Here is a 25,644-nt window from a genome sequence, read left to right on the forward strand (position 1 = left end):
TAATGTCTATTTTCTTAGATTTGGTAGAAGCATTTGGAAAGAGAGATACTCTGATGTTGGAAGGGCTAGTTCTCATTATTATTTTTGCTTTGAAGTTGTTTGCTGAATTCACTCTGAAAGAGACATTTTGGATATTTCTAGCTCACTGAGTTTGGATTCTTACTATCTCTTGAAGGTGAGGGAGGGATATTAACAACCATTACTGGCAATAAGGTGTGAGATTTTCCTGCCTCTAGAATACAGGTAAAAGGTGAAGTCGACAAATTGTTGCATGATGACAACCAGCAGGCGGGGGCACCGCAGGGGACTCTTGTAAGCAGCTCTCAGCCACCCGTCCGTCCTCAGGCGGGAGCAGGAGGATTCATGCTCTTCAGCAGAAGGTTCAAAGAAAAGTTGTTCTAAGGTATTGGGAAGTAAACAGGTAGCTCTTGGTTGGACTTCAGGATCCATATGAACCCTGCTGTGTGTGTGTGTGTGTGCACGCGTGCGTATGTGTGTGCGTGCACGCGTGCGTGTGCATGTTCGTGTACGTGTGTGCACACACGCGTGTGTGTGTGTGGTTTGTTTTTTGATGATCAGCCTTCAGGTCTCTGCAGTACCTAATGTGGTCATTGGATCTCTATACGTTGTGGTCATGTTTATTAACCTACAGAGATTCCAAGCAAAATAGAGGCTGTTTGTATTAGTCTGCTAAAGCAACTGTGTCAGAGGACCACAGACTTGGTGTTTTCAACAACATACATTTATTTTCCAACAGTTGTGGAGGCTGAAATCCAAGGTCAAGGTGCTGGCAGGTTTGGCTTCTTCTGAGTTCTCTCTGCTTGGCTTACAGATGGCCGCCTTCTTGCCATGTCTGGGTGCGGTCTTTCCTCCGTGTGCACGTGTCTGATGTCCCTTTGTGTAGCCTCATCTTTTTTTTTTTTTTTTTTTTAAGTAAGTTCTGTGCCCAGTGTGGGGCCTGAACATCAGGACCCTGACATCAAGAGTCACATACTCTACCATCTGAGCCAGCCGCATACCCCTCCTACCCTCTTCCTAAGAGGACACCAGTCAGACTGTTAGGACTCACCCTAAGAGTCTTATTTTAACTTAATTACCTTTATAAAGGCCCTGTCTCCAAATATAGTCATGTTCTCAGGTACTGAGGGTTAGAACTTCAACCTGTGCATTTAGGGAGGCAAGGCGCAATTTAACCCATAACACTGTTAGAGTGATCTGTTGGTTACCAGGGGCTATGGGGTGTGGGCGAAATGGGGGGAAATGTTGGTCAAGGGTACATGCTTTTGGTTATAAAAGGAATAAGTTCTGGGGACCTAATATATAACATGATGACTATAGTTAATAATACTGTATTATATACTTGAAATTTGCTAAGAGAGTACATCTTAAGTGTCCTCACCACACACACAAAAAGGGGTAATGATAGTTTTGCTAATAATCTTGATTACTTCACCTTATATATTATAATCCATCATATTGTACATCCTAAAATATGATTTTTATCAATCAATAAGACTTAGGAGGGGGGAGTATCTTAGGAACCTATTAGCCCTCTTGTTCCTAAAACAAGTGTCAGATTGTTCTCTGTTTGAAACGAATGACTCTGGGCCCAGTTCCCACATGTGTGTGTGGAGGATTTCCCCACACCACCAATTGTCAGATACCAACTGGGTGTCAGACAGCCCAAGGTCACTTCCCATGGCACAGGTGAAGGGCTCGGACCTACCAGACAGTCCCGTCCACACACCCATACACTTCAGAGGCCAGTCCCAAGTCCAAGCTGTCCCCTGTGCTTCTGACCAATCCCAGGTTCCTACAGCCCCCTCCCTAGGTTTGATTAGTTCACTGGAGCGGCTCCTAGAACCCAGATGGACATTTTATGTAGACTACTGGTTTATTAGGAGAGGATATCACTCAGGAGCAGCCCAATGGAAGGGGGAACTGGCACGGAGCTTCCATACCCTGTTTTCAAATCTGTCCATCAACCAAGAAGCTCTCCAAAGGCTTTTGGGTTTTTATGGAGGCTTTATTACATAGGCATGGTTGATTAAATCGATGGCCTCCAGGCCCCCTCCCCTCCCTAGAGATCCTCCAATCACAATATTGGCTCCCCAGCAACCAGCCCCCATTCTATGGGGTGGTCCAAAATTCCTTCTTTGGCATAACAAAGACACCTTTATGCCCTCATCACTCTGGAATTTCCAGGGCTTTTAGGAGTTCTGTGCCAGAAACAGGGATGGGAATGAATATATAAATATATAAATAAATATATTAAAATATATATCTAAAATAAATATGTAGAAATATATAAATATATTTAAAATAAATAAATAAATATAAAATTATATGATTATAATATGTAATATAATATTTAAAATATACATTAAATAAATACATAAATATATGTTTTGCATATTATATATAAATATATAAATACATATATACATATAAATAGATAAATACATAAATAAATATTTAAGTTTGTATTATATATAAAATATAATAGATAAATGTTGCATTATATATTATATTTTATATTTTATGTGATATATCATATATATTAAATATGTATATAAAATCTATATATTTAATATATATTATATTTTTTTTTCTTATAAGTCCCGGTCTCACAGATACTCTTTAAAATGGCACCGACCTCCATCTGGCAGTCACATCCAGCCCAGGTGCTAGAGTAAATGCCTCCTCTGGCTTGAAAGAGAGCCGCCCTGTTGGCCTTTTGATAACAAATTCAGAGCCAGGAGGTCGCTTAGGAGGCCAGGCTAATTCTGTTCCCTAAATAGAAGGACACCTGCTTTGCAGGAATGCGGCAGATCCCCTGGGAGGCGCCCTTGCTGTGCACTTCCCCCAGGCATCAGGGCACTTCCTGATCTTCCCCAACTTTTTATTTTTAGGTTTTTTTCTTCTCATTAATACTCTGTTGAAACTACCATGCCTGGTGTCCTGATAGTGTTTAATTCTTTTCAAGGCTGTAAACAGTAGAGGCTTTTCATTCTCTGTGACTTCTCTTTCGTTGGTTAGTAGCCCGGATGCCTGGGCATGACGGCTCTTTCTCTTTGGGCTTCTTCATCTCTGGGATCAGAATTTAGCAAATGGAGAGTGGACAGGCTGGGGTTGGGAAGGGTGGGAACTTCCTCTTCCTCTTCCTCCTCCTCTCACATTTGAGGAAACTTTTCAAATCAGAGGAAAGAGAGGGTGTGAGTAATACTTTCTCAGATTGAAAGGATCATTAAGGGGCACTGTCAACTCATTTTCTGACTCGGGGATGGTCATCTTTGTTTTGTTCTGGTTTTGGGTTTTTTTCTTTTTTTTTTTAGTTTAGCTTGTTTTTAGTTTGGGGGGGGGGGTCCTTTTGTTTATTTTAGCGATCTCTGCACCCAGTATGGGGCTCGAACTCACAACCCTAAGATCAAGAGTCACATGCTCTGCTGAATGAAACAGGCACCCCTGTTTTGTTTTGTGTTTTTTAAAATTTTTTTTTTAAGATTTTATTTATTTATTTGACAGAGAGAAATCACAAGTAGGCAGAGAGGCAGGCAGAGAGAGAGGAGGAAGCAGGCTCCCTGCTGAGCAGAAAGCCTGATGTGGGGCCTGAACCCAGGACCTGGGATCATGACCTGAGCCGAAGGCAGCGGCCCAACCCACTGAGCCACCCAGGCGCCCCTTGTTCTGTGTTTTAATAAGGACTTTCCTTCTAGCCTTTCTTCCTGTACCCAGTTCTGCAGCTTTCAGAGCAGAGCAGGTAAGATCCTAGACCAGATCTTCATTTGGTTGTTAGAATTGGCATTTTTGAACTGTGAGATAGTCTCTGGAAAAAAAAAAAAAAAAAAATCGCGAGGAACACTGTGGGTTATTTAAACTTTCCAGCTGGAAGGCATTTCCAATGGATCTTTCCCACCAGAGCCTAAGACTTCTCTGAGGCAACTGGGCCCATCTCTAGAAGGACCTAGAACTCCGACTCACTGTTCAGTGTTTTTTGAGGGGCGGGGGGGGGGTGGTTTGTAGTGCTTCTCAAAAGATATTTTTGAAATCTTTTGGCCTAAAACTCTCCTTTCCCTCCTCCACACCAGTCCCCTTCACAAACACCCTCCGCTGGGCTTGCCTTCCCGTGCTTTTTCTCGACTTGGGGCCGGCTTTTATGCGTCTGTCAAGAGACACAAGCCCAGGAAGGCATGCGGGTCTCTGGTCTTAGATTCACAGCACCTGGGGTTTGGATCCCGGCTCTGTGCAACCTCAGGCAAGTCGGGCAAACCCTCTGGGGTTGGCCTCTTCCATAATAAAGTGGGACGATTACTGAGAGCCTCTTAGGACCACAAGGTCACCCAGAAGTGAGAGGCCTAAGAAAAGCATCCAGGGCCTCACAGGGCACTGACCACACCCGTCTCACCCTCCCCTCCCCATCCCCCACCCTGCTCTGTTCACTTCCCTCCCACGCTGGCTTTTGCTAGGCCAGGCTTTCAGCTGCTCGGTCTCGCAACGCACAATCCGTGCAGCCCAGGGGACGAGAGTGCAGAGTGGCCCGTCAAGTGAGCCACAGTGATATTTGAACACGAGCCCGATCTGATTATTCTTCAGTCATTCAACCCCAGGCAAGAATGGATTCATACTTTCCACTGCTGCCTGCGCCAGCCGGTTTCCGTATCAGCCGGAGCCTCAGGAAGATGGAAGGACACACTGTCATTCTTTCCATTCGCGCTGACCCTGCTCGCTATCAGGCCTGAGTGCCGGCTCGTTTGGCTCAAGGAAGCTGCGAGTGCGGGGCGGGCCGTGCACCCCGGCTTCCGGCTTCCGGCTTCCGTTGCCTGCGCACGTGAGCGTAGATAAGGTGGCTCTTGGCTTTCCAAAGCTGGACTCACCTTACCTGCGAAAGCAAGATAAACCCGGCCTCCTCCTCCGTCCTCGGGAATCTGTGGCCAGGTTTGCTTCGATTTCGAGCCCTGGAAGTAAATCCAGAGCCCACCTGTTGGGTCTGAGAGTCCTGCGATGTGGCATTCTCCACCCCCCCGTTCCCTGACACCTGCTCTTAGCCATAAAGAGTCAGGTTGATAGCAAAACCCCTGTGAATTCTTCCGTGGGAGAGGGGTTGGTGGTGGTTATCTCCATTTGATAAAAGAGAAAACAAAGCCAAATTCTTCTGCTCGGGGTCATTACTGAGCACCATTGGCCCAGATGGAGTTGGAGTTCATGACCCTGAACCTGCCAACCCCCCACCTCCCTCCCCTGAGCCCAGGGTCGTTGCTGACACTCTGTTTCAGTTTTAGAAAACTCATTCCAGGGAAATGAGAGATGGGTCTATTTTAGGACCCCTGACTAATTCATTTTATTCTGTTTTCTGTAAAGCTAAGAGCGTTATTAATCAGCAAGGTAGGTAAGGTCTAAGTAATGCAACTCCGCTGTTAGGTTTGGGGTCATGATGCTTGAATCAGTCCTGAGCATTTATCAAGTGACTGCATTGACTCATATATTATTAAAACCGGCAGGGGATTTGGGAATCATTTTCTCCAGTGGCTCCCAAGTCTGGCTGTTTATCAGAAGCACCTAGAGGGCTTATTAAAAATTCAGATGCCCTTTCCTTACCCCAGGCCCAGGGTCAATGATCTGGACTCTGTCCTCAGCACTACGATTTTAGCAAGCTCCCTAGGCCACCCCTGAACTGCCAGCCCAAACATCTCTAAAGGACCCATGTTTGGAAGTCATTAAGAACAAAGCCTTCTTTTTTCATCCTCTCGGTTTCTTGTTCATCTGCTTGTTTTTGTTGTTGTTCAAGTGAGTGACCCAAATGGTGGCTGACCTTGGCACGAGTCCAGGTACTCACAGTGTTGAGTTGTGACTGGTCACCCAGCCCTGCTTTTCCCAGGGCGTCTGTGCAAATGGAGCCCAACGGGGTGGTCAGTAGAGGTGGGGGGTCAAGGCGCCTGTGCAGAGCGGCACAGACCCCTCGTGGTAATGTTCTGTCGTGTGCCTGAGGCCCTGAGAAGCGCCTCCCGCCAAGATGAACCTCTCAGAGGACCACCACGTTCAGGAGGTCCTTCTCCAGCTCTTCGGAGCCTTACATGTAGGTCTGTCAACAAAGTTGCTCTTCCGGTCTGGGCAGGCCCATCTCCCTGGCGCCCAGAGAGGGGTCCCCCAGGACTGGAGCAGATGTCAGACTTGGCCCTGGAATAGAGTTAGCCTGTCCAGTCACCTGCTGCCCCGTGACATCAACTTGCGTTGGAATCCTTTCTAACTTCAACAACCATTCATCCGAGACAACGAATGTCCGCCATCAGGGGCTTTAGCCAAATGGCCCATTTAAAAATGAATGTCCAGGGATGCCTGGGTGGCCCAGTCGGTTAGGCTGCCTTCGGCTCAGGTCATGATTCCAGCGTCCTGGGATTGAGTCCCATATGGGGCTCCTTGCTCTGCGGGGAGCCTGCTTCTCCCTCTGCCTTGCCTGCCACTCTGGCTGTCTGTATTCTCTCTATCTCTCTGACAAATAAATAAATAAAATCTTTAAAAAAATAAATAAAATTAAAAAAATGAATGTCCAGTAGGACTTTGGGTAAACACAGCTTATCTCACTACTTACTTGGCTCAGGAAGATGATAAGAATATGTAGTTTGGGCTGTCTCCCGATTTCTAGGGGTTCTGGCTACTTCGTACTCACAGCAGGAGTCCTACAAAGCTTTGATGTTTTTCTTAATTTCCTCCTGCAAGATGATTCTGATGTCTTTTTTCCAAATCACCCCTTCCTCAAGTTTTTCAGTGTCATAATCTAACTTCTTTCCAGATCAAACAAGTAGAATTTTACTTTCCAAATGGGCCTGACCTTGGTAGTCATATAGCATGGAGTCCAACAGGATGGCCTCATTTGCTTACCCAAATTATATGTTCTGGGGGTAAAAATCATGACGGAAGCGGTCAGAGAAATACAAAGGTCTAGGACAATACAGAATCTCAGGTTTCTGTGACACACAGCTGACCCTGTCATGTTTCTGAATTACCGCCTCCAGGTTGGTGGCACCCTGGGCTCTGACCTTAGGTGCCTCAGCCTCCCCGTCCTCTTCAACCCCTTCAGTAGTCTGCGGACTGACCTCCAGACCTCTATGCAGGCTCCAAACCTGGCTAGCTGCCTTCCTAGTGGGCCTCCCACTCCAACGCTCGAGGGCCTCCCCACCATGTGTGTCCAAACCTGGGCCATCGGCTCTGCCCCTGAACTTGCCACCCCTCTCTGATTTCTCTCCCATCCACTGAGTTGTTCAGGACAGAAACAGGGGAGGTGGTGCTGACACCTTCTGTCTCACCCTCACTGATTCAGCCAAAAGTTTTACAGATTTCACATCTAACCATGCTTTCCCTCTATTTCCACTTTCCTGTCCATTAGACCTGCCACAGTGCAGTCTCTGAGACTGTCCCTTGCCTAGGTGACTGTGGTGACCTCCTACTTAGCTTTGCTGTCCACCCAGGCAACCTCTGACCCACCTCTGGCCTGCTCCCTGAGGAGTCTTTCCGAAGATCTGTTCAATCATCTCCCTGCCCTGCTTTGAACAACTCGTTCATGCTTATCCGCTGTCTGTAAGACAAAGTTCAGAATCCTTACTTGGCAAATAAGGGGTTTTGTTTGGCTCCTGCTCCTGTCTCTGCTCCTCCCCTGCCTTTCTGTAGCATGGCTCATTAATGCAGGGGTGGGGACCCACTGGGGTCCCCAGCATGCAGGCTGCTGGGTGATCAAGCCAGTGGGGGCTCTGCACGGGACACCTCACCCTGTTCCTGCATCCGGTTGGACCCTAGTGGTCATTTTGGTAGCCTCTTAAAATTGTTTTTTGGGGTTGGGTTTGGTTTTGTTTTAAAGATTTTGTTTATTTGAGAAAGAGAGAGAGAGAGAACAAGTGGGGGGAAAGGCAGAGGGAGAGGGAGAAGCAGACTTCCCACTGGGCAGGGAGCCCAACATGGGGCTCCATCCCAGGACCCTGAGATCATCCTCTGAGCCGAAGGAAGACGCTTTACTGACTGAGTCACCCAGGTGCCCCTACACTTAAAATTGTGGTTGTTTTTGTTGTTTGTTTTGTTTTGTTTTGTTTTTTTAAAGAGACTTGATGTTTTAGAGTAGTTTCATGTTCACAGCAAAATTGTAGGATGATGCAGAGATCTCCCATATGGGCCTGCCACGCCCTCCCTCCCGACATGCACAGTCCCCCCCATCTTTATCCACAGCCCACACCAGAGGGTACATTTGCTACCCTGATGGTCCTGCCTGGATGCATCGTCATCACCCAGAGTCCGCAGTGTACATGAGGGCTCTCTCCTGGTGCCATGTTGTGTGTCCTGGGGGTCTGGACAAATGTAGCCACCATTATAGTATCAGATGGCATATAGTCACTGCCTTCAGAATCCTCTGTGCATGCCTGTGGATCCCCGAGCGTCTTTTCTCCGTAGACTAACTCTTCCCAACTCACCTCTGCTCTTCTCCAGTGAAGAAACTTCTTGGTCTTGCTCTGCTCGTTCCTAGCACATGCTACATGCTTGCCACGTAATATGCTGTTAATAATGCAATGAATGAGAGAATGGATGGATGGATGGATGGATGGGTGGGTGGAAGGGTTGGCCATACCTTTAAAAACCAAGTCTTGATTGAATCAAAGGAGAAAGCATGATTCCTTAGGTATCTTTGGGTCTTCTCCCAACTGTTCATTTGTAATATACATTTGATTGCAAAAGATTTCCTGCCATGCAGCCATTAGCCCCCCCCCCCCCCGGAAATCTGCCCAGTGTCAAGTTTAAAACATCATATCTGTTTACCAAAATGTGTGGACTTCTGCGGTACCTTATTCTCAACCTGCTATAACTTCTTTCTTCTAAAGACTAAACTTCCTGGCTGGTTTTGGTTTTATTTTTCATCAAATTAATCATCCTTCCTTAAAAAGAAAGGTTGAGTTTGAAAGAATGCAAGGCACTCATAGCTTGCTTTATTCAAGTAAGAGGAGAACTCTGCCAAGCCTGGAGCTCCTAACAGCCGCCCACCCCACACCTCGCTGTGTCTGAGTTGGATGGTGTCCCAGGGGCTCTCTTCTCCTTGTCACCAGCTCCTCTGGAAGCTGTCCAGAGTCCGGTCCAGGGAGAGGCCTTAATTCTCCCTGTGGGAAAGAATGGGTCAGGGAAAGGGCACAGCCCCCGGGCTGGGGTGGTGCAGGTGTGTGTGCCTGTCCAGCTCATGGCCTCGGTTATTTGTGCAGATCTGGCAAAGTGCAAACCCTGTCCTTGTGTTGGGAAACAGAAGGAAGAACGAGAAGGCCAGTTATGGAATTGTGGAATTTTACTACTGGGCGGGAGCTAGGGACCATTTCTGGTAAGCGACCTTGTTGAGCTCTTGGACTCAAATCAGAATCTTCCTCAAACTCCCTTCATGCTGTACTTCCTCTCCTCCTCCTCCATTGGGGGTGCGGCATTCTAGAGAATTCGTCAGACCTTGGCTCGCTCCCTCACTCAGAGTGACCAAGAGTTAACCATCCTGGACAGTGTGATGGAAGGAACCCAAGCTCTGGCTCCACACAGGCCTCGGTTGAGTTTGTCTCCTTATCAGTAAAACAACAGCTACCTCAAAGAGCTGTGCTAGGGATGAAATGAAATGATGTGTTTGAGGGTCACACATGGGTCCCTTGGTGATCTGCTGCCTCGTCTGCTCTCCTTTGTTTCCATGAGCAGACTTCTTGCATGCGTCCTTCCAGTTCATGGAATCCTGCTTAGGAAGTCCCAACCACTGATCTTTCTGTGTGAAATGCCCTTTAGGAAACACTTTTACTCTACACCTTCTGCTTTGTCACTCCCAGGCATAAGATTCCCCAGGCTGTAGGCTTCACTTCCCTTAAGACAGGCTCAGCACCTCAGCCATCATGCTGGGCATACGCAAGAAGCCCCATCATCATGAGAGGAGTGAGGGGTTGGGAAGGAAAGGCTGGAAGAAGGAAGTGATATTATTAGTAAGTTGAGTGTGGTAGTTCCAGGCGGGGACAGGGTGAAGAACTGTGTGTTTTCCTGTGGCATGTTGCTGCCCCTGCTGAGGGTGGGCCTAGACTCTGTGGGACCTCCCAGGCATGGAGAGCAGTGAGGGGCCAGGGAGCCTTGCAGGGAGAGGCTCATCCTAACCATATCTGTGCAAAGCCCCAGGACCACTTTTGGTAAAGAGAGATCCATGATGCTGCTCAAGAACTCACTTGATGGAAAGGGACTGGTTTTAGCAGATGTCCTCAAATTTTGCAGTTGGGTGTGCCCACCTTTCTTTTTTGCTTTTTTTTTTTTTTTTTAATTTATTTGACAGAGAGAGAGAGTGAGCACAAGCAGGGGGAGCAGCAGAGGGAGAGGGAGAAGCAGGCTCTCCTCTGAGCAGGGAGCCCAATGCGGGACTCTATCCCAGAACCCTGGGATCATGACCTGAGCTGAAGACAGACACTTAACTGACTGAGCCACCTGGGAGCCCAAGTCCCCACCTTTCTTTTCCACTCATTTCTTCTTGATTCCTTTCCATCTGGTGGGTTTCACCTTCTAGCCGGCCACACTTTGGCATTCAGGTGGTTATTTACATACTGTGCTGTGACCATTATCCATAAGTTGATTCTAAAATCTGAACATCAGGAAGAAGGGTTTACACTGTTCAAGCTGTAAAAATATTCCTCAGCACTGGGCCAACCAGTTGGTTAAGATTTCATTTCCTTCTAAGTAGGTCCAACTTCAAGACCCAGAAGGCACTCAGTGAGAATGTATTAAAATCAAAAGCAAATGGATACTCCTTTTATACCCTCCAAAATCTCTCAGTTTAAAAATCAGGTCATGATACGCATTACTTCACATTTGAACCTGACTTAATTGAATAGCATTTTTGTTTTGCTTAAGTTTCAATTCGTGTGTGTGTGTGTGTGTGTGTGTGTGTGTGTGTGTGTGTGAGATGTGCTTTATCATAGTCTGAAGTTTTTGCACCTTCAATGACGGGAAACTTCCTGTTATTGACATTTTTGCATCCTGGACTGGCTCTTCTCAAGACCTGAGGCTTCCCAGGCACCTGGGTGCATCTCTTCTCTCCTCCCCTGAGCTGAATCCAGTGTTTCCAAGATCCCATGTCTTCATCTCTTGTGGTTTGTGCCTTCATCTTCCTGGACTATATTCACTTTAACTCCCTCCTCTTCTCCAAGAGAGAATGAAGAGTAAATTATCTGATTTCTTGAAATATCTTAAAACATATGTATTCATCTCCCCCACTTGATTGCTGGTTTTTGTCTGCAAGTAGAACTCTCTAGTGAATACTGTTTTTTCTCAGAACTTTTAGAGAAGTCTCATTGTCCTCTAGGGTCCAGTTTGGTTGATACAAAGGCTGATAGCATTCTGACTCACACACTTTTGTAGGTAACTTTTGGGGGTTTTTTCTCTTAAAACATTCTTATTCCTATTCTGTATTCTGAAATGCCTTGTAGATATGTTAACTTGTATAGTATATTATATTCAGTATAGTTTTTGTATTCAGTATAGTTTTTGTTTGATGAGTTATTTCTGTCTTAAGACTCATCTCCTTTAAACCTGGGTTTGTTGGGGGTTTTTTTGGTTTTTTGTTTGTTTTGTGGGTTTTTTTTTTTTTTTTTTTTTTGTATTCCTAATCTCTTCCCCATTTATTTCTCTTCTTTCTGGAACCCTAGAATCTGATTGAATGTTGGGCCTCCTAAACCAGTGCTATCTCCTATATTTTCTGTCTTTATGTGTTTTCTTGATAGAGGGCATTTTGGCAATGTTCTGCTAACTCAAGAGGCAATGTCTGTTGTAACAGCAGTAACAGACATTATAAGTAGGCGTGATTATGAGATACAGGAGGGTCTTGGAGAGGCGAGAGGGATGGTTCTTATTGACAAGATAGAGAAGGAGCCAAGAATGAATCGAAATACAGAAAAATGTTTTAGTACAAAAGGAGACGTTAATTCAAGTTTCTTGGCATTGGTAGTCTTAAAAAGTAGCAGTTGAGGTCCTTGACTTAGGCTGAAAACTCAGGGGTATAAGAAGGTACAAAACCCCTGCAGACGAAGCAAGTGGTGAATGGAAGTTTGACCTGGAAGCCATGAAGGTGCATCTAAAGTTATGTAAGATGTATTTGTAGGGGGACCGGTTGGCCTGGCTTTATGTCCAATCATTGGAACCTGTGAGCAGGGGTGGGTTGGAAATAGAGCAAGGCAAGTACAGTGATCGACATTCATGAGGGAACTCAACCAAGGCAAAATATTTTCATCACGATGTTCATATGAGAGAGTAGCTACATAATCTTGACTCTATCCAAGTCTGTGACTTGATGCCCTCTCTATATCCCTCCCTGCTCCCTCAGTCACCATCATGTGCCGTTTGTCCCAGGAAGAACTGTGACAAAAAGGAAGTTGGAAGCTTTTGGTCCCCTAGATTCAAGGGTCTTTGCTAAAGTCTTCCATATACATCAAGTCTTTTTCAGACGTTTTCCTTGGATTGCCGTCATAAAAGCAAAGTCTCACGCAGGCGAGTAGTTTCATCTTGTACCAGAAATTTCAGCTGACATTGGCTTGGATCTAGGAGCAGAGACCAGATAAGTGAGATTTACTCACTTTCATTGACTTCAGAATGTTGCAACTGGAAGGAACCTCAGAGATCAAGCCAAGTGGTTTTGAAACAGTCTCATTTTGGGGTTTTGTTGTTTTTAATGAAATAAATATTGTGCTAAAAGGAACTCTTCCACTGAACCCAACACATACGTAAATGGAGCAAAGATGAACTCCCCCACCATGGAGTAGTGGTCTGCCCTGCGGCCCCACACCGAATTCCCCTTCACAGCCATGGACTCCTAGGATTTCCCCTTCCTTCATAATCAATGACAAGGCATCCAGATGAGGGCAGGCGGGGTCAGAACTGTACTCCGACTCCTCTGTTCTGTTTTCTGTGGTCTTCTCGCTGCCACTGCAAGCCAGCAGATCCTGCACCGGAAAGGGCTTTTCATGAAGCCAGATTTTGACATTCTAGCATGGAGATGAAAGGAGCTGTCTCAGGACAGTTTTAATCTGAGGTTTTTTTATTTTTTAACCTTAGCTCTTATGAAGTCCCTCAGGATCGCATAAGGGAGCAAACTGCTTGTGTTCTCGCCCCACGGACAGACATGAGCATCTGTGGAACTAGACAGTGTGCAGGGACATTCTGTAGATTTCCCAGCCTACATCCTTGGACTCGCTGGGCACTGCATCTCCTAAGCAGTAAACAGGCAGGGCTCTTCTTGTCCCGGGATGACCATTCTCCACCTTTTCTTGGCCACCTATTATGTTAGTGATAATTAAATATGTCTATGCTAGGCAAGCAGCTAAAAGCAGTTTGTTGTGATTTGCCAAATTAGTCTTCATGATTAATTGTGAAGTCTTTTAAATTTTTTATCTGTATTGTCTGTGCCATTTTAATTTTAAAATTAACTGGCATTATTAGGAAAATCTAATTTCATTACTTAAATGTACATTCATGTTTTGATAGAATAAGTCTTTTTGAGAAGTAAAGATTTATTTATTTATTTTGAGAGCGAGAGAGCATCTGTGTGAGCAGGGGGAGGGGCAGAGGGAGAGAGAGAATCTCAAGCAGGCTCCATGCCCAATGGAAACCCCTATCCTGGGGGTCGTTCTCACAACCCTGAGATTGTGCCCTGGGTGGAAATCAAGACTTGGTCGCTAAACCACTAAGCCACCCAGGTGCCCCCATCTCTTTTTCTTAAAATTATTATTTCCTTACTTGATTTGTTCTCTTTCATTTTCTCCAGAGCATTTTGTTTTGTTTTGTTTAAAGACTTTATTTATTATTTGACAGAGAGAGACATAGTGAGAGAGGGAACACAAGCAGGGGGAGTGGGAGAGGGAGAAGCAGGCTTCCCGCTTAGCAAGAAGCCCAATCTGGGGCTCAATCCCAGGACCCCAGGACCATGACCTGAGCCAGAGGCAGACGCTTAATGACTGAGCCACCAGGCGCCCCTCTCCAGAGCATATTTTAATGGAAACAATTTTTTTTTTTTTAACTCTGAAGTTTGAGAAGGAGCCTTATCATTGTTTGGGATCTTCTGGATTGACTGGTTTTCTTTAAATCTCTACAATCACCAAAGTATTAAAAACTCAACTCAGGGGCCTGGGGTCCTCATCCAAAGTCCTGGCGCCCATGGGTTTTGGTCCTTCCCTTCCCCGTCCTCTGTCCCTCAACCTCAGTCTGTAGTTGGACAATGCTGCAGGCTTCCAGGAGAAGCAATGGGAATGCCTCCGTGTTCACCCCCGCTGCTTCCTGCCCCCTCCCGCCCTGTGGGCCTCCACCCAAGGCTCCTATAATCTTGCCCTGAGCCTAGTGGTTTTTGGCTCCAGAAGGGAATTAACATGTAACCTTGGGCAAGGTCTTTAAGCTCTTTGAGACACTTTCCTCCTCTGTAAATAGAAATAATATATATCTCCTCACCAAGAGAGGAGCTTTTTTTTTTAATACTATTTTTAATTCAAGTCTCATTAACATACAGTGTTCTATTAGTTTCAGTCATGCATTATAATAATTCAACACTTTTATACATTTCTCAAAGAGGACAGATTTTAAAGGCTAATACACAGAAACACCTACACACAGTAGCTGGTACGTGGGATGTGCTGAAATTGTTCGTTGTTTTCGCTTTCCTTTCTTTCCCTTTTCTGTCCAGTAATCCCTCCGTCCCCACCCCTCACACGCCCCATTCTGGAACCTCTCCCCCAGCTTCCCCAACTGCAGCCATGCATGTGCCATGTTGCTTTCCGGGAGGGAGAGGCTCCTGCCTTCTGTCTGCTGCTCTGGATAGTCTTTCCCCTCTGATCACAGTCAAAAATGGGTCTCTATTCTAAGACGTGCTAATGTGTAAAGAATCACTGCAGAATAAAGGTGACATTCATTTGTTAGTATTTGTATTAAATCATTTTAAATAGCTGAAAGGAAATGGCTCAGTCTTTTGGGATTTATGGCAATTTCTACACAGCAGTTCCCCCAACTTCAAAAATAAGTTTTATTCCCAAAAGTCTCCCTGTGAGCCTTCCATTGAGTACTCTAAAGGCACTTTGACACCTGCCCATGAAAAGACAGGTCTGAATGCATCCTGTTGGGCTGGTTCTGCCCCACTCGTCCCTGAGCACAGAAACTTAGAGAAACAAAGCTCTCTTCCACTTAGAGCCCCTGGCCCTTAACACAGGATCTGCAGGGGATGCCCGCATTGATGTAAGAGACCCTTCTCAGGAGCCGGTCTGCTGTAAATGTCAAGGAACCAAGGTGACCCCAACGCACCTTTGCCCCTAGGACACCGCTGCCAACACAGGTTTGGTTAACAGCTTCACATTATTGCAAAGCTGGAAACCTGAATTCTCGAAGTTATCCGGAAGGTTAAAACACATTCAAGGGGCACCTGGATGGCTCAGTCAGTTAGGTGTCTGCCCTCCCCTCAGGCCATGATCCCTCAGGGTCCCGGGATCTAATCCCGTGTTGGGCTCCCTGCTCAGTGGGGAGTCTGCTTCTCCCTCTGCCCCTCCCCCTTTTCAATCTCTTTCTCTCTCCCCACCTCAAATAAATAAAAATCTTAAAACACACACACACACACACACACACACAACTGAGGTCAAACTCTTAACAGCCAATCTAATTATATTAGCAAGGTCTTTTGATGGGTTTGGTGGGGGCAGAATTGCATCAATTAAAGAGTGTCTTCAGTTTGCCCTTTCTCCTGCCCAGCATGAGTACAAAAAAGTGTTAGACTTGCAGATGGACTTCTGACTTGAAGGAGCTGATGAGGCATTAGCCACACTCTCAGGAGCCAGCTGCCCTGCTGAAGCAGGAGGTAGGCTTTCCGTGGGTGTGTTGAACTTCCTCTTACTAGGACCATGGTGGTCTTTCAAAGCTGGAGCTCAGGTTATGAGTGCAAGGCTCACATCCCCCTCTGGAAGCTGCTGTAAGTGCATTGACAGGGATCTGCTAACACCTCCCCTGTTCTCAGAGCTAAGCCCTTCTATGCAGTTATCCATCGAGTGGAATTTTGTCCTGACAATGAGAACAGCCAACCAAATGCATGAGAGAGACATGGGACAATATCTCTTTCACTCTGATTATCTTTGGTCCATGGGGCAGAGGGAAGTCTGGAGTATAAATGGAAAAAGAGAAGCACATGCTCCCTCCCCCTGTTTTCCTCTATGGCTGCTACTTCTTCGCACCAGTAGCCACAAGTAGGAAATTCTAATGAAGCCCCAACTTGCTAGAGACTTACTTGGTTGTAGGTTAAACCTTTCAAAGACTTCGCCAAGCATTTTTCGTGTCAGTAACTAGGCTGAAGTCTTCTGTTTCGAAGTTGATTTGAGATTCTGAATGGCTGGGTTACCTCTTGCTAACAGAGGGAAGCCTCTTAGAGCTTGTGTTCCCAGTCTCAAGTACTCCAAGTTTCTTTTTCGTGGAAATGATCTGTACCTTTCTTACTTGAAAGCATTTGGTTTGTACCCACACGGCCTTGAACTACAGAAACATGCAGAACCCTAATAGGGTTTGGGAGTGTGAGGGTGGCTGGAAGGCAAAGCAATACCATTTATCAGATGGTCAAGGTCAAACAACACTAAAGGATGAAGGGTGGAAGCAAGATTCTGACCTCCTTTTGGCCCCCTCTGCAGGTGAGGTTTGAGTCTTACAGGTCCTGTGTGTCTTGGGGTCTGCCACTCTCTGTCTGACCTGGGGAGCAAGTGATTGGGCCGCACGGACCTTCTGTACCCACCTGCGTGTGTGTGCACGTGCGTTCCTGTGCACCTGGGCAGGTGTTTGCCTGTGCATGTGTGCATGTGCTGAGAAGGGAGAAAGAAAAAGGAATGGGAAACAAAAAGCAAGAAGAGTTTAGCTGTTGCCACTGAGAAGGTAGAGGACAAAGGAACCATGGTTTTTTTTTTTTTTAATGTAGATTTTTATTTATTTATTTGACAGACAGAGATCACAAGTAGGCAGAGAGGCAGGCAGAGAGAGAGGAAGGGAAGCAGGCTCCCCCCTGAGCAGAGAGTCTGATGTGGAGCTTGATCCCAGGACCCTGGGATCATAACCTGAGCTGAAAGCAGAGGCTTTAACCCACTGAGCTACCCAGGAGCCCTGGAACCATGTTTTTTTTGAGGGGTGGAGTGGGGAGCATGGTGGTTCTTGTCTTGTTATCAGGATCTCCTGTAGACCCAAGCAATGGTTTTCCCTACTGTAGCCCTCCTCTGGCCACACTCCCAGTTCCCAGAGGGACCCCCCACTCAGACCCTGCACCCCTCCATTTATGCCACACTCTGGGTACCGAGGACCCTGCAGCTCCCTCCCTGGATGGTCCAAATCCTCTTCCCTCTTCTGTATGGGTCTCTTCCCCAGATCCATGGACTGGCCCCTTATGGCCACAGGGTAGCTAAGGAGCAGCTGTCTCCTGAGATTATGGACAGAGATTAATTAAAAAAAAAAAAAGATTTATGTATTTGAGAGAGAGAGAGAGAGAGCTGGGGGCAGGGGAGGATGGCAGAGGGAGAGAGAGACAGAGTACCAACCAGAATCCCTGCTGAGCATGGAGCCCAATGTGAGGCTCGATCTCATGACTCTGGGGCCATGAGGTGAGCTCAAACCAGGAGTCTGTCAGTTAACCAACTGAGCTACTCAGGTGCCCTGTGGGCAGAGCTTTAATGTGTCAACTTGGTACCCACCTGGAGTGGGCAAGGCCCCGTGGAGTGTGACCATAGGCTATGGGGTGCAGACAGTGGTAGGAAGAAAAGGGGTTAGTTTTCTGTTGTCACATTCCAGCAAGGGACCCAGGGAGTCTGAGAACCCTAATTTGTGCGGGGCCTTGCAGGTCACTATGACCATCTGTCAGCTTGAGCAGCTTTAACAAAGTGCCACAAACTGGGTAGCTTCTAAACCACAGAAGTGCATTTCTCCCAGTTCTGAAGGCTGGAAATCTGAGGTCTGGGCGCCAGCGTGCGTGGGGTTTGCAGGCAGCCCTCCGCGGGCCTGCACACCGCCCACCTCTCCGTGTCTTCTCAATGGCAGACAGAGGAGCTAGCTCTAGGCCCTCTTCTTGGAAAAACACCAACCCATTCATGAAGGCTCCAACCTCATGAACTAGTTACCCCCTAAAGGCCCCACCTCCGGGTAGCATCACATTGGTATTGGGGCTTCCACATAGGAATGGGATGGTGGGGGCACACTCAGTCCGTTACAGTAATTATCTGGTTTGTTTTTTTTTTTCCTCAAGGTAGGAAGACAGAAAATATTTTATTTAAAACTTATTATTGATGTGTTCTTTTAACCATTGAGGTGCATGGAACGCAGGCCTACATTTGTTCATGAAAGGCAGCCTGCTAGGAACCCCAGTGCTGGGACACCGAGCAGGTGTGGACTTCTCCACACCAGACTTGGGGACTCCAGGCTGGGGAAAGACTTTTCTCCACCCGAAGCCGTTTTCCTGTCCACCGGAAGCCAGTCTTCCTGTCTACCTGAAGGGAGATGCGCGGGGCTGCCTCACAGTGCGCATGCGCATTCTTACCCAGGCCCCACAGTTGCCGGAAAGGCGGCAGTTAAGGCAAGAGGTTGAGTGTTCCAGAGGGAGCACAGCAGCCCACCTTCGGGGCAGGAGACAGGGTGGGGCTCCCACAGACAGTCGGGCGGGAAATGGCTTCAACAGTCACACCCGCCGGGGTAGCTCTCATTCTGTGCCCCAGCTTGGTGCTCAGCACACATGCGCCCCCCCAGGTAAAATGGAACCGCAGCCCGGATTTGGGGGTGGGGGGTGAGCTGAGCGACCCCGCTGCTCAGCCTCCAGGAGCAGGTGGCTCTGCGTGGACCGTGCCAGCCAGAGCCCGGCAGCTATGCGGGGCTTTCAGTCACTGCCTCCCAAACCGTCTGTGAGGATGACCTGCTTTGTCTCAATTTCCAACCTCTTGCCAACGAATAAATACAACATAATAAAAATAAATTACAACAAGAATGAAGTGGAACAGAAAGACCTACAACACACAAGCCTTATCTTCTTCTTATTAGATGCAACAGACATGCAATTTTTCTGATAAATTGCTTTAAAAGTTTCTAAATGTCTTCCTCCCTGTTTCTCTTCTGACCTCGTTGCAGACTGGCACCCATCACAGACCATACTTGGGCATCACTTTCCTAAATGACAAGTAAAGGTCAAAGCCTGGATTTAAAATGATAAATGTGTATATTTATGATGATGTCGTTTTGATAAAATTTTCAGGAAAAAAATCAATCCACATCCTATTCAGTTTGCATTACTTTTCATCTATTTTAAAATCTTTTTTGGTTAACAGGCACACATTTTACATGGCTAGAGTCCTTAACCGAGTTTCTATTCTGTTTTTACTCACTGGCCCTTTTCTCACAGGTACATCCCTAGAGCCCCTTCCTGGGTCTGAGCCTCCTCACCTGCCTCCCAGTCACCTGGTAGCTGCTCCAGCTTGCACACTGTTTTCTCCTCTCATCTCTGTTCCCGTTTCAGGGCAAGCCCTTGGAAGTGCCGGGGTGTCTTCCAGAGTCCTTCTTTCCAGCATCCCAGCCCTTACAGGACAATGTCTCTGTTCCTCCACGGCCTGATATGGCCCCCACTTGCTTCTCCAGCTTCATTTCTTATTTATTTCCCCTGTCGTGACCCTTCCCACCCCACCCATGTACATCAGCCACTGAGTCCCATGCCATTCTGGAAGGTTCCTGTCCTTCCATGCCTCCCTGCCTGGGATATCGATAAACCACCCTCTCTATCCACACTCAGTGAATGGAAGCTATCCATTCTTATGGAGAACTCCACATTTTGCTGCATTTCTCCAGATAGTTTTCTATCGCAAACAGCACCCACTTAAAACACTTTTATACAACCTTTCTTAACACTAACACAGGAATTGATTCCCCCAAATGCAATTAGAGAGTCCAAGAAATATGGACCCTTTATAAGCATTGTCCCAAACTGCCCCCTTGTCTTCTAGAAACGTTGAACCACTTTTCAGTGTTAACATTAAGAAATCCTGAATTTTAACTCAGAAATACTGTGCCAGCATTGGCCCCAAGATAAGGTTTAAGCTAGAGGTACAGTGTGTTCTTATGTTTATAATAGCTAATGTTGAACGGCTTGGCTTCCCACTGTATGTTAGTTCTGCAAACGCCAGGGCCTGTCTTCCAACATTCTTTTGCCCAGAAAACAATGGACATAGAATCGATACATGATGACAGCAATGTTGATTTTGCCAAGTCTGATGCCAAGGTAAGCAGAAAGAAAGACAAAAGGGTTGTCTTTGGAAGCATCCCTCCTTGTGTGTCTGGCAAAGGGGGAGCATAGGGTACATCTAGGCATGCTGATGGTAGGGGGCTAACACCGATATGTCATCAGCAGGGTCCCTGACAATATGTGGTGAGAACAGCCTAGTGAACTTGGATGCTTATTATAATAGTGCCAACACCCTGAGGACTGCACACTACCCCTTGGAATCCTCACAACTGTATAAGGCAGGAGTGGGGTGCCATCACCCCTCTTTACCAGTGAAGAACTACAGTTCATAGGCATCCTTGCCCAAGGTGCCAGGTGCACAGCACAGAGAGGAGGCTGGGATGTGATCCTGGGCAGCCGAGAGCCTCACCACCCTGTGACAATGCCAGGTTTTGCCTCTGCACTTTGCCCAGCTCAATGGAATATTTCTGGCCATTGTGACTGCGATGGTTGTTATTACTATAAAGAAGTTGCAAGTTCAATACAGGTAACTTTCTCTCCCCCCACCAAGCCGTTTAAAAGTAATTACCAACCTGATGCCCGAATACAGGAGACTGTCTCTTCACAACAAGGACATGCTTCTCGATGACCACAAGAAAACTATGAGGATCTGATGTTAACACAGACGCATCGCTGTCATGAAAGCATGAGGCTCCATTTACAGTCCCCAATTTGTCTCAGGGATGTTCTTTGTAAGGAAAGGATCCAGTTGAAGTCTGCCGGGGGCAGTGGGTGTCTTATCTCCTGAGTGTCCTTGAGCTTAGAACAACAATGGTCTTTCTAGGCTTCTCCTGATCTGGACACTTGTGGGGGCTACAGACCTATCATTTGGTAGAATGTCCTCCCATCTTGGTTTGTCTGATGTTTCCGCATGATGAGATTGAGATTATGCATCTTATTTTTCTTAATTGCGGCAAAATACATATGACATAAAATTTACCATCTTAACCATTTTCAAACGGACAGATCAGTAGTGTTAAGTTGTTGTACAAGAGTGTTCTTTGGGGAGTGTCCAGACTCTTCAGGTAGGCAAGAACAGCGAGGGAGGCTCAGCTGGTGCTACCACCCCTCCCCCCACACCCTTACCCCTGCCCTCCCCCTGCTGTAACCCTCAGGTCCTTTGCAGGTGCCTCCCCAGGGCCTTTGTCAGGTGACTTCATGTGACACTATGGGTCCAGTCCCCCCAGAAAGACACTTTCTTAGGAACGTCTCGCACATGGTAGGTACGCAATCCATGATGACCAAGGGAAGGAGGATACTTGGGAGGAGTCAGGAAATAGAGAGGAATTTGATTTTCCAGGAGCATAAGAATGTACCGCAACCGATGTCACTGCTGAGTAAATCAGTGCCCCATGAAGTTCTTACTGATTTTTTGCCAAAGTGGGACCTTAAGAGATTACCCCTGAGCGGCATGGAGCATGATGATTGTTTTATGTGCTTTCAAAATGGAATTCACCAAGCGTTCGGTCATACTTCCTTGAAGTGCTTGTTCTGCATGACCTCACAGAAAATATGAGGCTGAGCTGGGAGTGTCCCACCTCAGTAACACACTCGCATTAAAGAAAATAATCGAGTGCGGCAAGAATGCAGTGGAGTCATAAATAACCTGGAATTTTCTGAGAGGATTCCTGAATTGGAAGAGGTAGGATCTTGGGCCTTTTAAGGAGCCAAATCCCTGAATCCTCTGTGCCCGTGGAAAATGCAGTCAAGCAGGAGCTGACTTTCTATGCTTCAGCTTCTGAACAGTAGGACTGTTGTGTCCCCCTGACATGGGGCCAATATTGACGATATTTCTGTGTTAGGGTTCAGATTTTGTTGGCCTTGACACTGCATATTAGCTTCTCATCCTCTCATAAGCAGATTACTCAGGTAACGAACTTCTATGTAAAATAATCCAGAAGGAGGTGAACATTTTCCAGAAAGTGCTAGTTCTTGCAATTCTGCTTTCAAGTATTCAAACCAGCCAAGTAAAACTAACAATAATATTTTTAACTCTTGGAGGAAGATAAAACTATTCCAGTGTATTTTTGTTCACATAGAAAGCATTAGAACAGTATTTAAAATAAACAGGGTAGGCAGGCAGATCACTATTTCTGACATTGTGAAGAGTCCAGCCAGGCTTACAAATATACTCTGGGGATTATTTTTCTCTGTACTAAAAATAAAAGTTTTAAAATAGCCACTTGCCAAAAAGAGTTCCTTGGTGCTGGAGAAAAGGGCATAGATTGGGAATTTTTATCCTGTATTTACATGGATCATGATTTCCACAAAGACTTAGCTTGTGAAGACAGGTTCCCCCCACTATCTGAAAGTAGAGTTTTCACAGGAAAACTTTCATCACCCAAAATGGTATAAAGAAGCAATTATCATTAATTTACATGGAGAAGTTTTTTGAGTGTTTCCAGACCCCAGAAATCACCCCTCTTTGGCTTTTCTTTTCTTAGGCTGCATCTTGCTAAAGGATGTACGCAACCAATCAAGATGGAGCCCAGGTGCTGGTAGACACAGTTTGAGGGGGCTGCTTGCCAACATCCTGGGGAAGGCGCTGGGGGTGCCACCCTCGCTGCTGGCTAAGCACTCCCTCGCTAGGACTCACTGTAAAACTGTTTTCGGGTTTTGCCCTTTTATCGTAGAAGCAAAAGTCCTCTTCAGATTTCTTTCAGTTAAGAGAAAACGGCTACTAATACAGGCCTCTGGTAAAAGCCAAGGCCCATGATGAGAACTTTCGAAAGGTGGGGTTTCACCTGTATCATCAGAACCGCTTTGCCTGACATTACTCTGCTTCATTTCTTTATTTCACCACTAATTCTCCATTTAACTTCCCCCAGGCTCTCACTGCAATTCCCAAACAGATGGATCATTCTTCTGATGTCTTTGTGAAATCATGTCAATATTTCCGATTTTTAACACATTATTTTCCTTTTGTTGCCATTTCAACCCAATGTTCTTCTGGTACATTTCAAATTATTATATTAAGTATTAAAATTATTAAAGAATTGCAAAATAGTTTCCATTATAAAACCCTATTTTCATCATTTAAAACTTTACAACAATCCTCTCGTAACGATGGTTTCCAGTAACTGGATGTCCCACAGCTATCAACAGCCTTGAGATGAATGTCAGTCCGGATATTCTTCATTTGCTTCTGTTCTTTTTCCTCAATTCTCATTCTTATTCTCTATTACCTGTTTGCTCTAAGTGTAGAATATGGAGAAATGATACAGGAAGATCGTGCTTTTAAATTTACGAAAGTCGAGGTTGGTGTCCCTAGGGGGAGCAGTTCACAGGAGGAGGGTTAAAATGTGCCCTCTCACAGAACCTTGCAGCCTCTTCCAGTGTGGGTTCTCCCTCACTAGCAACTTCACGGAGTGCCTGCATCTGTGCCAACATAGACTAGAGCAAGCTTGTTAGAATCATAAATCATGCAACCTCTGTTACTCACTCAGATTCTAGGTTTGTGTCAGAGTGCTCAGCAAAGCAGGAAAGAGAATCCAGTGGGAAAAAGACCGTCTCTTCAACAAATGGTGTCGGGAAAACTGGACAGCCACATGCAAAAGAATGAAACCGGACCACTATCTTACACTGTACATAAAAATAAACTCAAATGAATGAAAGACCTAAATGTGAGACAGGAATCCATCCAAATCCTAGAGGAGAACACAGGCAGCAACCTCTGTGACCTCGGCTGCAGCAACTTCTTGCTAGACATGTCTCCAAAGGCAAGGGACACAAAAGCAAAAACAAACTATTGGGACTTCATCAGGATAAAAAGCTTTTGCATAGCAAAGGAAACAGTCAACAAAACTAAAAGGGAACCTACAGAATGGGAGAAGATATTTGCAAATGACATACCCAAGAAAGGGCTAGTCTTCCAAATCTATAAAGAACTTCTCAAACTCAACACCCAAAAAACAAATAATCCAGTCAAGAATGGACAGAAGACATGAACAGACATTTCTCCAAAGAAGACATCCAAATGGCCAACAGACACATGAAAAAATGCTCCACATCAGTCGACATCAGGGAAATACAAATCAAAACCACAGTGAGATACCACCTCACACAAGTCGCAATGGCTAAAATTAACAATTCAGGAAAGACAAATGTTGGTGAGGATGCAGAGAGAGAGAGGAACCCTCCTACGCTGTTGGTGGGAATGCAAACTGGTGCAACCACTCTGGAAAACAGTACAGAGGGTCCTCAAAAAGTTAAAAATAGACCTACCCTACAACCCAGCAATTGCACTACTGGGTATTTATGCAAAAGATACAAACAGTGATTTAAAGGGGCACCTGAACCCCAATGTTTATGGCAGCAATGTCCACAATAGCCAAACTATGGAAAGAGCCAGGATGTCCATCAAAAGATGAATGGATAAAGAAGAGGTGATACACACACACACACACCCCGGAATATTACTCAGCCATCAAAAAGAATGAAATCTTGCCATTTGCAATGAAATGGAACTAGAGGGTATTATGCTAAGTGAAATAAGTCAGAGAAAGACAAATATCACATGCTTTCACTCATGTGGAATTTAAGAAACAAAACAGATGAACATAGGGGAAGGGAAGGAAAAATAAAGTAAAAACAGAGAAGGAAGCAAACCATATGAGACACTGAACTCTAGGAAACAACTGAGGGTTGCTGGAGGAGGAAAGGAGGATGGGGTAACTGGGTGATGGGCATTTAGTAGGACACTTGATACAATGAGCATTGGGCATTATATGCAACTGATGAATCACTAAATTCCACCATTGAAACTAATAATACACTATATATTAGCTAAATTGAATTCAATTTAAAAATTTTACAAAATACCTAGAATCTGACTTCTTATAGTAAAAGATAAATCGGGGGGGGGGGTTTCAGTCATCTTAACCCCATCTCAGTTCAGAGTCCAAGACCTGAATGTTCCCTTTATGTTGTGTTTACTGACTCACCACCATAATCTTGAGGGCATGTCCATGTATCCAAACTGTCTCTTTTTCAGTACTATCTTGGGGGTTTACAGGAAGGCATATTTGGGTACAGCCGTCCTGGGTCACAGTGAGAAGGCACCCACGTGCTTGGAGATAGCGCCAATTATGAGCTACACGACCTTGGGCAAGTAATCCGAGCTTGCTGAGCCTCATTTCTGCTAAGGGAAAGACAAGAATGCTTTCTCTTTGTCCTTTCAAGGGTTTCAGAAAACTCAAATGAGTTAATACATTTGCAAAGACCTTGTAGATTGCAAGGCGTAGGTTGAGTGTAACTTAGAATCATCAGTCAGAGCCTGCACAATAAACTGGAAAACGTGAGCCACATTCTCAGAAGAACATCAGACCTTCTATGGGACCCAGTTCCGTTTATTTCAAAGGACT

The 25,644-nt window shown here is 45.8% G+C and overlaps 1 protein-coding gene and 1 long non-coding RNA gene across 2 annotated transcripts in view; both read left to right on the top strand.

The window, feature by feature from the left end:
- The window catches only part of RCAN1 (regulator of calcineurin 1), a 107,720-nt gene that overhangs the window by 34,837 nt on the left and 47,239 nt on the right, over positions 1-25,644 (top strand). The gene's annotated exons all lie outside the window — the stretch shown is intronic.
- On the top strand, positions 3,683-23,779 carry LOC125094839 (uncharacterized). The gene is made up of 2 exons (XR_007125719.1): positions 3,683-3,760; positions 23,728-23,779. It is a non-coding gene; the product is annotated as an uncharacterized LOC125094839 (long non-coding RNA).

The sequence above is a fragment of the Lutra lutra genome, chromosome 1, assembly GCF_902655055.1.
Source record: "Lutra lutra chromosome 1, mLutLut1.2, whole genome shotgun sequence".
NCBI classification, from domain to species: Eukaryota; Metazoa; Chordata; class Mammalia; order Carnivora; family Mustelidae; genus Lutra; species Lutra lutra.